Consider the following 15798-nt stretch of genomic DNA (forward strand, 5'->3'; position numbering starts at 1 on the left):
CACTTGCTCTATAGGAAGCAAGTTTCCATGTTGTGAGCAGCTCTGTAGATAGGCCCACCTGGAAAGGAACTGAAACAGCCAATAGCCAGTGAGAAACTGAGGTCTACCAAGTATGTTGGGTGAGTTTGGAAGGGGATTCTGTAGCCCCACTTAAACCTTCCTATGGTGACAGTCACCCTGACTGACTCCTTTGACCTAGTGAGAGACCTTAAACCAAAATTACCAAATTAAGTCACTTCAGATCCCTGATAACAGGAAACTGTGACATAATTGTTGGCTTAAGATACAAAATTAATACAGACAGGAATATCACAGAAATGATGGTGGGTTCTTTTCATTGCCTCCTATCAAATAGCACACAATTTCAATTTGTCCCATTACTAATGATCTTTAATTGGATCCCTTGCTTAAAGTGTTATCTTCTGGGCTTTTCTTTCCCTGGTGAAGTTCCTCTTTTTTCTCTACTAATTATTTTTTAATTTTTAATTTTTTAATTAAAGTATAGTTGACACATAGTATTACATTATTTTCAGATATACAGCATAGTGATTTGACAACTCTATACTTCATGCTCTGCTCACCACAAGTGTAGTTGCCATCTGTCACCATACAGTGCTATTATAATACTATTGACTAAATTCCCTACATTTTACCCTTCATCCTTATGACTTACTCATCCCATAAGTGGAAGCCTATACCTCTCACTCCCCTTCACCCACTTTCTCATCTTCCTCCCCTCTAGCAACCATCATTTTGTTCTCTGTATTTATGGATCTGTTTCTAATGAAGACTGTTTGGGGACAATAACTACCTGTTCAAACACCATGAAAAAAACCGTAGCCTCATTCCTGCTGGAAAAATCTGAGTAAAGAGCCTAGACTTCCATCCTTGTCAAGCTGTGACAAGGAGTCTCAGCCATACCTCATGGCTCACCCTCCAAGCCCCCACATCCCACCAAGGTGATATCAAAAAGGCATGCTGGGGAGCCAAGACTGTATTGTCTACTAGGCAGTAAGTATCCCCCACAACCGCCTAGTGTCAGCAAAGACCACATCAGGAGCCTAGATATCCACCCTCACCGAGAGTAACAGGTTTCCCCTTTACTTTTTGTTGATGTGGTTTCAGAGGGGACCACATGCAGATTCAGGATTTTTACTTCCTTCTAGCAGTAACAAGTCCACCCACCCACAGAGTTGGTGGAGAGCACATGGGAACAATAACAAGGTACCTGTATTCTTCCTTACTGTGGTGGTATCAGCAGAGTCCTGGTGGGGACCCTGAACACCCATCCCTGCCTAATAGTAACAAGGACACCAGTCCTCCCCCAGGTATCAACAGAGGCACAGTAGAGAAATTAGACCTCCACCTTCACCTGGCAATAAGAGGTAGCATCCCCGTTTATTAGCTGGAACTAAAGTCACAGAAGTGTGAGAAGAAGCCTACTAAAACACAAGAGCAGATCTCAATGAAAAAAAAAATCACTTCTTATCTCAAAAATCAGGAATATCTCAACCTTAATGAGAAAAGACAACCAGAAGATGCCAACACAGAGGTGAAACAACTATCTCACAAGGATTTTAGATCCATTATCATATACATGCTTCATGCAGTTCTGACCATGTTTGAAACAAGCACAAAGCTAGAAAATCTCATCAAAGAAATAAAAGATATAAAGAAGAACCAAGTGAAAATTTTGGAAGCAACCAAGATGTTCTTCAGTAGGTAAATAGATTAAAAAATTGTGGTATATCTGTACAATAGAATATTATTCCTTGATAAAAAGAAATGAACTATCAAGTCACAAAAAGACATGAAGGAAACTTGAAAGCAAATTGCTAGGTGAGAAAAGCTAACCAAAAAGGTTACATACTCCATGATTCCAACTATTTGACCTTCTGGAAAAGATAAAACAAAGACATTAGAAAGATCACTGATTGCCAGGAATTTGAAGGAAGAAAAGGTGGGAAGGGTAAATGGAGCACAGGTTTTTTTTAGGAAAGTGAAGCTATTCTGTATGATACAGTGGTGGTAGATACATGTCACTAAGCATTTGTCAAAAGCTGTAGAATCTACAACGCAAAGAGTAAACCCTAACATAAACTCTGGACTTTATTTAATGTGTCAATATTCATAAATAAGATGGGAAACTGTCATATGGGGAGAAGGAGTATGTGGGAACTCTCTGTATTTCCTGATTAACTTTTCTGTAAGCCTAAAACTACTCTAAAAGAAAAATGTGTAAGGGCACCTTGGTGGCTCATGCGGTTAAGCATCTGCCTTCAGCTCAAGTCATGATCCTGGGGACCTGGGATCAAGCCACGCATCTGGCTCCCTGCTCAGACTGGAGTCTGCTTCTCCCTTCCCCTCCCCCTGCATGTGTGTGTGTGTCTCTCTCTCAAAAAATTAAATTAAACTTCAAAAAAAAATAAAGTCAATTAAAAATGCACGGGAGAAAATATTTCTAAATCATATAGCTGATAAGGGATTAATATCGAGAATATTTAAAGAACTTTACAACTCAATAATCAAAAAACAAAACAACCCAATTCAAAAGTGGGCAAAGGACTTGAATAGGCGTTTTTCCAAAGATATACAAATGGCAAGTAAGCACATGAAAAGATGGTCAACATCATGATCCATTGAAAAAATGCAAATCAAAACCACAATGTGGTATCATTTCATACCTTTAGGATTGCTGTTATCAAAACAAAATAACAAGTGCAGGTGATGTTGTGGAACAGCTGGAGCCCTTGTGCATTGTTAGTGGTAATATAAAATGGTGCAGCCATGGTGGAAAAAGTTCAGCAGTTCCTGTAAAAGTTAAATATAGAATTACCACATGATTCAGCTATTCCACTCCTAGATATAGCCCCAAAAGATTGAAAATAGGAATTCAGATACTTGTACACTGACGTTCATAGCAGCATGATTTTCAATGGCCAAAAGGTGGAAGCAACCTAGCTGTCTGTCAATAGATGCATAACAAGATGTGGTGAGTACTTACAATGGAATATTATTCAGCCTTTAAAAAGACTGAAATTCTGATGCAATATTGCAACATGGGTGAGACTTGAAAACATTATGCTAAATGAAATAAGCCAGGCACAGAGGGACAAGTATGTGATTCCACTTATATGAAGTACCTAGAATAGGCAAATTCATAGAGGGTTATTGTTTAGTGGGTACAGATTTTGGGATAATTAAAACAAATTCTGGAAATGGATGTGGGATAGTTCCAAAATATTGTGGATGTACTTACTGCCACCAAATCGCACACTTAGGAGTGGTTAAAATAGTAAGTTTTATGTATGTTTTACCATAATGAAAATTTTAAAAAATACAGTAACAAAAACTCAGTGCTCTCAAACAACAGGATGGAAAGGATATAGGAATGAGTTGGTGAACATGAGAATAGAAAATGCAAATAACCTAATCTGAACAGAGAGAAAATGGATTGAAAAAGTGTGAAGAGAGCCTCAGGACAGGTGGGACTATAACAAACGGGTTAATATTTAGATCACTAGAGTCCCAGAAAGAAAGTTAAGAGAGGATCAGACTGAAAAAATATTCAGAGCATTAATGGAATGGAATACTGCCTGGCATACAGTATATTCTAAAATAATAGTTGAACTGAATTTTCAGAAACAAAATTAGGATACAGAAAAGACAGAATGAAAACAAAACCAATAGGTGATGTGTAATAGGCCATAAGCAGAAGAAAATAAAGTAGGAAGCTGAAAATAAAGTGGGAAGGCTAGATATTCTCCAAATTTGGCAAAAGACTTGATATGGATTAAAGAAGATAAGTGAACACCTACCAGGAATCTCTCAAAGAAACCCATGCCAAGACACCTTGTATTCAAACTTGTGAGAACTAAAGACAAAAAAAAGTAATCCTGAAAATAACAGTTCATTACTTATAGGTGAGCACCAATTCAAATAACAGCAGATCTGAAAATGTGGAGGTTGGAAAGAGGTAAAACATGTTATACAGTATTCTGTATTCAGTGAAAGTATCCTTCAGAAATTAATGGAAAATCAAGGCATTTTCAGATAAAGAAATCTAAGATAATTGGTAGACAGCAGAACTATCCTACAAGAATAGCTAAAGGAATTTCTCTAACTAGAAAGGAAGTGATAAAAGAACCTTGAAAGAATAGGAAAGAAAGACAAAGAAGGATATGGCTAAATGCAATACAGTTTCCTTTTTTGTTGTTTTCTAAATTGTGTTTGTCAAACGTAATTCTCAATTACATTGAGATGGATGTGTTGTCAAATGTAATTCTCAATTACATCTAATGGATGTAGATGAAATATTTAAGATAATTATTTTATTAGTAGAGGAGGGTAAAGGGATATAAGGGGTATAAAGGTAAGTAAGTTTTCTACACTTGAGCTGGTAAAATGCTGTGCTAAGTTACAAATAAATTACACTTTGAGCAACCACTAAAAAGCTGTGCAAAGAGATTTCTCAAAAACACTATAAATAATTCAAAATGGAATTTTAAAAAAGTTCAAGTAACCCACAGGAAGGCAGGAAAAACAAAACAAACGACCAAAAAGAAGTCACACTTGAATGTTTTTTTAAACTGAAGTATAGTTGACTCACACTTGAATCTTAATATAACAGTCTAAGTATAACAATTGAAAGACAGAAACTAGTAGACTGGATTAAAAAACCTGATCTAGCCTTAACGCTATCTGTAAGAAATTCACTTCAAATATAACTATACATGTAGGTTGAAAGGTTGAAAGGCATACAAACTGGAGATTAAGAAACAAAACTGTCATCCCTGATGGTAGATGACATGTGTCCTCTACCTAGAAAATTTCATAAAATCTACAGTACAAAACTAGAACTAGCAAATGAGTTCATCAAGGTCACAATATATGTTCATTTTCTTTATATTAGCAATTAACATGTGGAAATCAGAAAATGCAATATCATTTACAATTACTCAAATAGAAAATGGAATCCTTAGATATTTGAAGTATGAACTTATAATCTGAAAACTACAACATGCTAATGAAAAACCAAAGAAGGTCTAAACAAATGGAGCGACATCATGTTTATGGATTGGAAGCCTCAACATAGTAAAGATGTCAGTTCTCTCCAAATCAGTATACATTTAATGCAGTTCTCATCAAAACCCCAACAAAAACAATTTTGAAAAGAATAATAAAGTGGGAAGAGTCATTCTCTTTGGTTTCAAAGCTTATTATATAATTAACAGTAGTTAAGACTGGTATCACTAAAGAGAAAGACACAGATCAATGATACAGAATAGAGAATCCAGAAATACCCTTCCACGAGTAAAACCAGAAGGCTTTTGACAGAAGTGCAAATGCAGTTTAATGCAGGAAAGATAGTCTTTTCAACAAATGGTGCTGAAACAATTGAAAGCGAATCTAGACCTAAACTCACACCTTAACACAAAAAATTAATTCCAAATGGATCATAAATTTAAATTTAAAACATAAAATGGAAACTTTTTAGGATAATACAGAAAATCTTCAGGACCTTGGGCTTGGTGAAGAGTTCTTCGGTGTGACACCAAAAGCATGATTGATAAAAGAAAAATTGATAATTTGGACTTCATCAAAATTTAAATCTTTTGCTTTGAAAAATCCATCTAACAGGATGACAAAACAAGCTACAAATCATATTTTTTCCAGAAGAATCATATGTAAGATACATGAAGAATTATTAAAAATCAGCACTAAAAAGGAACAATCCAATTAGAAAATGAGCAAAAGATGTGAAGAGATATTTCATAGAAGGATATATGTTGATAAGCACATAAAAAGAAGTTCATCCTTTCTAAACATCAGGGAAATGCAGATTTAGACCAAGATGAAACAACAATGCATGCCTATAAGAACAGTTAGGATGGAAAATAGTGACAATACCCAGTGCTGGCAAGGATGAGGAGATCACTCATACATTCCTGGTAGGAATGGGAAATGGTACAACCACTCTGGAAAATAGTTTTGTTCTTTATAAACTAAAGATATATTTATCATATAGCCCAGCAATTGCACTCCCAGGTATGTCAGAGAAATGAAAACTTATGTCCACTCAGATACCTGTATGTGATTGTTCATAGCAGCTTTATTTGTCATAAAGACTGGAAATAACTACAATTTCCCTTAATCAGTAATGACTAAACAAATTGTTAATCCATACCATGGAATATTAGCAACAAAAAGAATGAACAATGCATTCGTGTAACTTGGATAGATCTCAACGACATTATGCTCAGTGAAAAGACAGTGTCAAAAGATCACATACTATGATCTTTATCACATGATTTTACTTATATAACATTCCTGAAAAGACAAAATTATAGAGATTAGTGGCTGCTAAGAGTTAAGGATGGGGAGGGGAGAAGATGTGACTATAAAGGGGTAACAGGAGTGCAATCTTTGTGGTAATGGAATAATTGTATATCTTACCGAGATGCTGACTCTACATGGGATCCCATTGTACCAATGTCAAATCTCTGAGTTTGATATTGTATTATAATTATTTAAGATGGAACTATTGGGAAAAGTGGGTTAAGGGCCAAAGAAATCCTTTTGTATACTTTGTAACTTCCTGTGACTCCTTTGGTTATTTCAAAATAAAAAGGTTTTTTTTAAAAGCTACTTTTTGAGTACCTGTCATCTTCCAGAAATTTTACTTGAACTTTTATACTTGTTATACTTGACTACAATCCTGAAAATTGTAGGTATTCTCTCCATTTAGCAGATGAAAGTCCGGAGGCTTCCATTTATTTTTCCTGAAGTCAGATGCATCTCTTAGGATCAAGAAAATATGGTAAATTTTCAGGATTAAGTAACTGATTAAAGAACTACAATAGGACTTGAACTGGTCTGCCTAATTCCAAAGACTACATCCTTTCTACCACTTGAAACTGCCTCTTCTAAAGTAGTTGTGTCTTGGAATTTAGTAAAAGTGTATGGCTTGATGCTAGAGGTGAGGAGAGTGAGTGTTTAATTTATAATTTATTAGTTTTATTTCATTTAAAAAATTTGAGATTATATGTTAGGTATATAGTAAATGATATAGAAGTTAGAGGTGTGTTAATACTGAAGTTAGAGACAATCGCTTTAAAGTTGCTTAGAATTTAGTGGAAGGGACAGGGAAGTAAATAATAATATATGTTATCAGATACCAAGATTAAATTGTGTAAGAGGCTTTATGGTGGCACAGAGAGGAAAAGCATTTAACCTCTCCTGGTGCAGTGGAAAGTTAGCAAACATTTTTAGTGTGTCCTTATTGCTCAGAAAATATAGCACTGTAGAAGCCATGAACAAAGATAAAAAGACATATGGATAGATATATTGAAGTTTATGTGTGTTTATCCCACATCCTATAGTTTTAAAAAAGATACAAGTAATAAAAATAACTTAGGTAATAAGAATAGGGGAAAATAAACTTAAAGCATGGGACAAGAATAGCAGGCAGAAGATCATTGCACACAGGTTCTGTGCTAGTTGCTAGAGGTGGGTTGCAGGTAGGCTTTAAAATTTCTTGAGGCCAGGGCAAAAAAGGAAACTTTAAATAATTCACCGTATGTCCTGACATACAGTCATTTTCAATGGGTCTAATATATTTTTTTTCCTTTAAAGGCATTTGGATACCTCCGTGATAGAAAAGTCCCTTTTCTTCATCCATTGATGTTTTGATAGTGGGCTGGGAAGGAAAGCTGTGGTCCTCCACATTAGTCAGCAAATACTTGATTGATTTGGTATTTAGCTTAGTCAAGTAAGTTATTGATATGTTCAAAAGAACTTTTTTTTTTTTTTGAGTTAACATATTTTGGTAACAAAAATTAGAAATTTAATTCTGAAGAACATTAATTGGTATTAAAATTAAGTAATTTCAAGACTGGTTTCTTTTGTGTAGATATAAATATTTGGCCATTTTTCTAATAGTTTTGGCTAAAAAGAAATAGTAATTAAGTTTATTAATTGTAAATTGTTTTGGAAGATGTAGCTATAAACCTTTTTGAATTTTCATTTAATGTGTTTTTTTCAGATAGGTATTACATTCACATGGTACAAAATTCAGAAAGTGAAAAATATATATATAGTTAGGTCTCCTTCTAGGGATGCAAACCTCCTTTCCTGATTCTAGTCGCCTGCTTGTTCTCCTCAGAGGGAAGCAAAGGAAATATTGTAATATGTCTATTTTCTTTCTAATTATAACAGATTGAAGATCTCAAACAGACAAATCATGGCTTGGAAGAATATGTTAGGAAACTCTTGGATAGTAAGGAGGTGGTAAGCAGTCAAGTAGATGATTTAACCAGCCACAATGAGCATCTTTGTAAAGAATTGATTAAAATTGACCAACTAGCAGAGCAACTAGAAAAAGAGAAAAATTTTGTGGTGGATACCGCTGACAAAGAACTTGAAGAAGCAAAGGTATTACATTTACCACAATAGGATTTTTTATTGAGTTCTAACTGATATATAGTATTGCATTAGCTCAAGTTGTACAAAATAATGATTCAGTATTTCTATATATTGTGAAATGATCAGTGCAGTAATTCTAGTTAGGATTTTAATTCTACTCTAAACATCATGCAATTATTGAATGCAATAGAGTGATGTTCACATTTATATCATTTGACAGTTTTTTAGATTTGAAATTACATTTAAATATTTAGGGATTAAATTGTATTGCACGTTTTATTTCTTTTAAAAAGTTTTGCTCAAAAAATTTCCAAAGTAATATGTAGTCATGATAAAAACTGGCAGGCAATAGGAATGTTCTGTATGGGCCATATATATATACATGATGGAAGATTGCTCAGCCATCAAACAGGGTGAAATCTTGACATTTGCAACAACATGGATGGAACTAGAGGGTATTATGCTAAGCAAATTAAGTCAGAAAAACAAATATCTTATGATTTCACTTATATGTGGAATTTAGGAAATAAAACATATGGGAAGGGGAGAAAAAGAGAGGGGGAAGTACACCATAAGAGATTCTTAATGATAGAGAACAAACAAGGTTGATGGAGGGAGGTGGGCAGGAGATGGGCTAAATGGGTGATGGGGTTTAAGGAGGGAACTTGTTATGATGAGCACTGGGTGTTATATGTAAGTGATGAATCATTAAATTCTACTCCTGAAACCAGTGTCACACTGTATGTTAACTAACTAGAATTTAAATAAAAATTTTGAAGAAAAGCAGGAATGTTTTGTATATAGGACATTTCTCTTCCTTCCTAATTCTTCTCTCCTCTGCAGAAATATCTACCAACAAATAGATGATACATGTATTTCCATCCTTTTTTTCTGTTTTCACACCCATAATTTATTTCACACTTTAAAAAGGTTTTCTTAATCAAAGTTTTAAATTTTTGTGTAGTAAAATTTGTCAATCTTTACTGACTTTGAGTTTTGATTCTTTTATCTTTTCAAGGTCCTCCCCTTTTTTAAAAATTTGAATAACTTTATTTTTAGAGCAGTTTTAGGTTTATAGCAAAATTAAGCAGAATGTATAGAGATTTCCCATATACCCCTGGCCCTACATATGGACACCCTCCCTGTTAGCAACATCCCCCACCCAAGTGATACCTTTGCTAAAATTGATGAACCTACATTGACTCATCATTATAACCTAGAGTCCATAGTTTACATTAGGGTTCACACTTGGTGTTATATGTTCCAAGAGTTTGAACAAATGTAGAATGAAATGTGTGTACCATTATGGTATCATGCAGAGTAATTTCACTGCCCTAAAAATCCTCTGTTCTCCACCTAGTTTTGATTCTTGTTTAGGAAGATCTTCTCACCTCAAGAACTCAAGAATATTTTCTACATTTTTAAATACTTTTTAATATTTTTGTAAGTTTTAATCCTGGAATTTCTTCTTGTTCTAGTAATAGGTAGGGTTGGATAGTCCTTCCTTTAGTCACTGATTTGAAATGCCATTTTAATAATTACTAAATTCTCATATGTGCTTGGATATGTTTCTGGATTATTTGATTTCATAGACTTCTTTATGTGCTGTTATCTGTGCCACCATCACATTATTTTAGTTAATGTAGCTTTATGATATTTTGATAAACATTTTATTTCTTGATTGAGTTTTTAGTACTCTGCCATGAAATTTAGAAACTAGGAACATTAAGAAACTTCACATATCATAAACTTTGATTTATATTATAACTAAGCTATACTTGAAATTATGAGATAAAAATGTTTGACATTTGAGGTCAGTAAGGTTAGGGTAATTTGTTATCTAGGAATAGAAAATAAAATAGTAAATACTCAAAATATTTTAATGTAAAAAATGTTGGAAATTATAACTTCACACAATTATAATTTTTATTGCCTAACAGTTTATAAGCAAGATACAATGTATTTCAAAGCCAGAGTGAACCTACTGAATTTTTTTTTTCTTCTTTCGAAGATTTTATTTATTTATCTGACAGATCACAAGTAGGCAGAGAGGCAGGCAGAGAGAGGAGGAAGCAGGCTTCCTCCTGAGCAGAGAGCCCAATGCGGGACTCGATCCCAGGACTCTGAGACCATGACCTGAGCTGAAGGCAGATGATTGCTACTAAAGTATTTGAAGGACATTAAAAGGTAGCTTGAATATTTTAAACATTTTTCAATAAATTCTTTTTGTTTATACTGTTTCTTTTAAAAATAGTTATCCTTCATTAACAATTTAGTGTCAAATTAAGTTCAGTCTTAATAATAAAAATTATCAAGATGCTTAGGTGGCTCAGTTGGTTAAGCATCTGCCTTCAGCTCAGGTTTTGATCCCAGGGCCCTGTGATTGAGTCCCCATTGGGCTTCTTCCTTGGAGGGGACCCTACTCCTCCCTCTGCATGCCACTCCTCCTACTTGTGCCCTCTTTCTCTCTCTCTGACAAATAAATAAATAAAATCTTTAAAAAATAATAAAGATTATCAAATTAAAGAATACTGGGTTAAAGTTTTATTTTCTTTCTTGTTTTCTTCCTCAAATTAAAAATTATGTTGCTTCCCAGTCTAGGGTGCCTAGTTGGCCAAATTCCCCTGAAGAGAGTACCCAGTTTCGAAGTCATCAATTTTAAAGGATTCTTAAAATCTGTGTTAGAGAGTGAGTACTCTGTCTGGGTGAAACTTCTGCTATCAAAAAGAGAATTTAAGGAATGGGAAAGATTTAAAATAAAAGAGCTAGGATTTACCTAAAACTGAATATGTTAAGCCCATAGATGGAAATTCTGCCTAGCTTCAAAAAGAGCATTTCTAGGAAATAGACATTCACATATGATGTGGAATGTTTGGTATATCTGAGAACTGGAAAGCTTGAGTAGAGATAGCATTGCTGATGCAGGAAAGACATTGAATAATAAATAAAGAGGGGATAAAATGGGTTGTTTGAACGTACTGAAATGAAATCACCAACCTCAGTAAGTGAATGTTACAGGTAGAATGGGGAGTAGAAAGTACATGACCAGTGTTGGGGATATGAACACCAGTGCATGTTGTCATCATCCTTATGTCATTGGGTATGTAGTTTAGGTATCCAATTACTGGGGAGAGATTCCTTGTCTGATTTGTGGGATGAAGCTTGAAACAGAATTTCTGATTTGAGAGTTGAGAAAGAATATTTGTGTTCCTGTACTCTTTGGGCTTATGCTCTAGAGAGGTAGAGTTTGAGGTTAAGTCAGTTTGTCTGGAATTGAGGTAGATAATATTAAGTGTATTTATTTGCAAGAGTTTACTTTTAGTCATATTTTTAAAGGTCAAGAGAATGACTTCTTCCATCATTTATTACATTAAAATGTATTGAATATTTACTATTTTATTTTCTATTTATGTGTAACAAATTACTCCTAAATGTTAGTGGCCTCAGATAACAAACATTTGTTTCTCATAGTTTCAAGTATAGCTTAGTTAGCTGGGTAGTTTTGGTTTACCGTTTCTCAGGAAATTGTAATCAAATGGTTGCCAGTCTGTAGTCATGGCTTGATGGGTACTGGAGGGTTTGCTTTTAGATAACATACTCAGATGACTGTTGGCTTTTGGTGGGAAGCTTCAGTTCCTTGACAGGTGCACCTCCTTTAAGGTTGTTGGATAGTTTTATATCGGCTTGCTTCCCCTGAGCCAGTCATCCAAGATAGGCAGAAAGGAGGAATCTGCAATGCCTGTTATGATTGTCTCAAAAGTTACAAACCATCATATCCTGTTCACTAGAAGTGAGTTACTAAGTATATGCCACACTTAAGGGGAAGGGAATTAAGCTCCATCATTTGAAGTAAGGAATATCAAAATTTATGAATGTATTTTAAAACCACCAGAATTATATGCCTGCTTTTATCTTCTCATTTTGAGGTTTTTTTTAATCATTCATATTTTAATAATACAGTGTTTCTCAGCTGATTCAACATAAATTTTTGAAATAAGCAGAATTGCGATTTTACCATTACTAGTTTCTTCATACAATTTATATTTTAATTAACATAAGGGCTATTCTTGGACTGGATCTTTGATAGCTCTTGTCATTGTTACATTGGTATTTGTTTCATTAATCAAAAATATTTCAAAATTTACCATTGAAAGATAAAGTGTAAGGCTATTTAAGTTCTTCCTCCCCTCATGCTGATTCCCCCTCTTCCTTCCCTGCTTTATTTTACTCTGTAGTACTTTCCAACTACTTTTCCCTATGCACACTCTACTCCAGCCACACTAGCTCCTTACTATTCCTTGGAATTTAGCTGACATTCTTTTACCTTAGGGCATTTGCTTTTATTGTATCTTCTGCCTGGAATGTTCTTTCAGATTTTTATATAGTTGATCTCCTTTCTCTCTCTCTCTCTCTCTTTTTAAATATAATAATCTTTTTTTTAAATTTCTTTACAGTGTACCAGAATTCATTGTTTATGTACCACACCCAGTGTTCCATGCAATACATCCCCTCCATAATACCCACCACCAGACTCACCCAACCTCTCACCCCCCACCCCTTCAAAACCCTCAGATTGTTTTTCAGAGTCCATAGTCTCTCATGGTTCATCTCCCCTTCCAATTTCCCCCAACTGCCTTCTCTTCTCCATCTCCCCATGTACTCCGTGTTATTCCTTATGCTCCACAAATAAGTGAAACCATATGATAATTAGCTCTCTCTGCTTGACTTATTTCACTCAGCATAATCTCTTCCAGTCCCATCTGTGTTGATACAAAAGTTGGGTATTCATCCTTTCTGATGGAGGCATAATACTCCATAGTATATATGGACCACATCTTCCTTATCCATTCGTCCGTTGAAGGGCATCTTGGTTCTTTCCACAGATTGGTGATTGTGGCCATTGGGGTACAGATGGCCCTTCTTTTCACTACATCTATATCTTTGGGGTAAATACCCAGTAGTGCAATTGCAGGGTCATAGGGAAGCTCTATTTTTAATTTCTCAAGGAATCTCCACACTGTTTTCCAAAGTGGCTGTACCAACTTGCATTCCCACCAACAGTGTAAGAGGGTTCCCCTTTCTCCACATCCTCTCCAACACACATTATTTACTGTCTTGTTATTTTTGGCCATTCTAACTGGTGTAAGGTGGTATCTCAATGTGGTTTTGATTTGAATCTCCCTGATGGCTAGTGATGATGAACATTTTTTCATGTGTCTGGTAGCCATTTGTATGTCTTCATTGGAGAAATGTCTGTTCATGTCTTCTGCCCATTTTTTTACATGATTATCTGTTTTGTGTGTGTCAAGTTTGAGGAGTTCTTTATAGATTCTGGATATCAGCTTTTTGTCTGTACTGTCATTTGCGAATATCTTCTCCCATTCTGTGGGTTGTCTCTTTGTTTTGTTGACTCTTTCCTTTGCTGTGCAGAAGCTTCTGATCTTGGCAAAGTCCCAAAAATTCATTTTTGCTTTTGTTTCTTTTGCCTTTGGAGACATATCTTGAAATAAGTTGCTGTGGCTTATATCGAAGAGGTTACTATGTTCTCCTCTAGGATTCTGATGGATTCCTGCCTCACATTGAGGTCTTTTATATCCATTTCAAGTTTATCTTTGTATAAGGTATAAGAGAATGGTTGAGTTTCATTCTTCTACATATAGCTGTCCAATTTTCCCAGCACCATTTATTAAAGAGATTGTCTTTTTTCCACTGGATATTTTTTCCTGCTTTGTCGAAGATTATTTGACTGTAGAGTTGAGGGTCCATATCTGGGCTCTCTACTCTGTTCTACTGGTCTATGTGTCTGTTTTTGTGCCAGTACCATCCTGTCTTGGTGATCACAGCTTTGTAGTAAAGCTTGAAATCAGGCAGCATGATGCCCCAAGTTTTGTTTTTCTTTTTCAACATTTCCTTAGCAATTCTGGGTCTATTCTGATTCCATATAAATTTTAGGATTGTTTGCTCCAGCTCTCGGAACTATAAACTTCCAAAATTGAACCAGGAAGACCCCCTTTCTCCTTGTTCACAGGTCTCCTTTCAAAGAGGACTTAATTGATAACCCTATTTAAAATTCCAACCTATTCCTTCATAAACACTCCCAATATCCTTAACTCTCCTTTTTTTTTTTTACCCTAATGTACTATATAATTTATTTGTTAGGTTTATTTTTCATTGTCTGTCCAGATGGAATGTAAGGTCCACAAAGGTAGGGATCTTTGTTTATTTTTTTTATCTCAGTTGCTTAGAACAGATGTGAATGCTCATTATGTATTTTTTTTAATAAGACAGTAACTGTCTGATATATATTTCACCTGTTAGCTTTTTCTTTTCTTTTCAGCTAGAATATAAGTTCCATGAGGGCAGAGGTTTTCTTTTTCTTTTTTTTAATTTAAATTCACTTAATAACATAGAGTGTATTATTAGTTTCAGAGGTAGAGTTCAGTGACTCAACAGTGTTATATAACCCAGTACTCATTATATCACATGCCCTCATTAATGCCCATCACCCTGATACTCCTCCCCTTCAGCAACCCTCAGTTTGTTTCGTATGGTTAAGAGTCTCTTATGGTTTGTCTTCCTCTCTGATTACATCTTATTTTATTTTTCCCTCACTTCCTCTATGCTCCTCTGTTTTGTTTCTTAAATTCCACACATGAGTGAAATCAAAAGACAACTGTCATTCTCTGATTGACTTATTTCACTTAGCATAGTACCCTCTAGTTCCATCCATGTTGTTGCAAATGGCAAGATTTCAGTTTTTTGATGGCTGAGTAATATTCTGTTGTTTATATATACCACATCTTTATCCATTCATCTGTTGATGAACATCTGGGCTCTTTCCATAATTTTCCTACTGTGGACATTGCTGCTGTAAACATTGGGATGCAGATGGAAGGCAGAGGTTTTTGTCTATTTTATTCACTGCTATTCCCAGCATATAACACAATGTCAGGTACATAGTAGGTCCTCATTAATCGTTTGTCAGATAAATGAAAACACTGGGTTAACATCTTTTCATTTGGGCTAGTTATAATTTTGTTTTTCAGAGTAGAATCAGCATTATGTTTTTGGTTTTTTAATTTTTTATTTATTTTTTAAATTTCTTTTCAGTGTTCCAGAATTCACAGCATTATGTTTTTTTATGTCTGTAATAGTAATACATGTTTATCATAAAAATTTAATTTCATATAGAGGAGTATAATGAAGAAAATCACATCTTACTATAATTAGACGTAATCTTATCTTGCTGAGTGTACATATTACTGGTTATGTTCCATCTGTATCTATGATATGTGTGTATAAATTTCCTTTTTACAACAATATGTCAGATAAAATTTTTGGCAGTGTGAGTTTTTATACCTAATTTAATGTGGG

The 15798-nt window shown here is 34.7% G+C and overlaps 1 protein-coding gene across 5 annotated transcripts in view; it reads left to right on the top strand.

Annotated features, from left to right (window-relative positions):
- Positions 1 to 15798, top strand: part of TSGA10 (testis specific 10) — a 131133-nt gene that overhangs the window by 15122 nt on the left and 100213 nt on the right. For 4 of the 5 annotated variants that reach the window (XR_004385049.1, XM_032877857.1, XM_032877859.1 and 1 more), the window contains exon 3: positions 8218 to 8433. The gene's annotated coding sequence lies outside the window, so the exon portion shown is untranslated. Of the gene's footprint in view, positions 1 to 8217; positions 8434 to 15798 lie in introns of those variants that run through there. The other variant, XM_032877858.1, reaches the window with a different exon arrangement.

The sequence above is a fragment of the Lontra canadensis genome, unplaced genomic scaffold (genome assembly GCF_010015895.1).
Source record: "Lontra canadensis isolate GAN:19392208 unplaced genomic scaffold, GSC_riverotter_1.0 scaffold61, whole genome shotgun sequence".
Taxonomy (NCBI): domain Eukaryota; kingdom Metazoa; phylum Chordata; class Mammalia; order Carnivora; family Mustelidae; genus Lontra; species Lontra canadensis.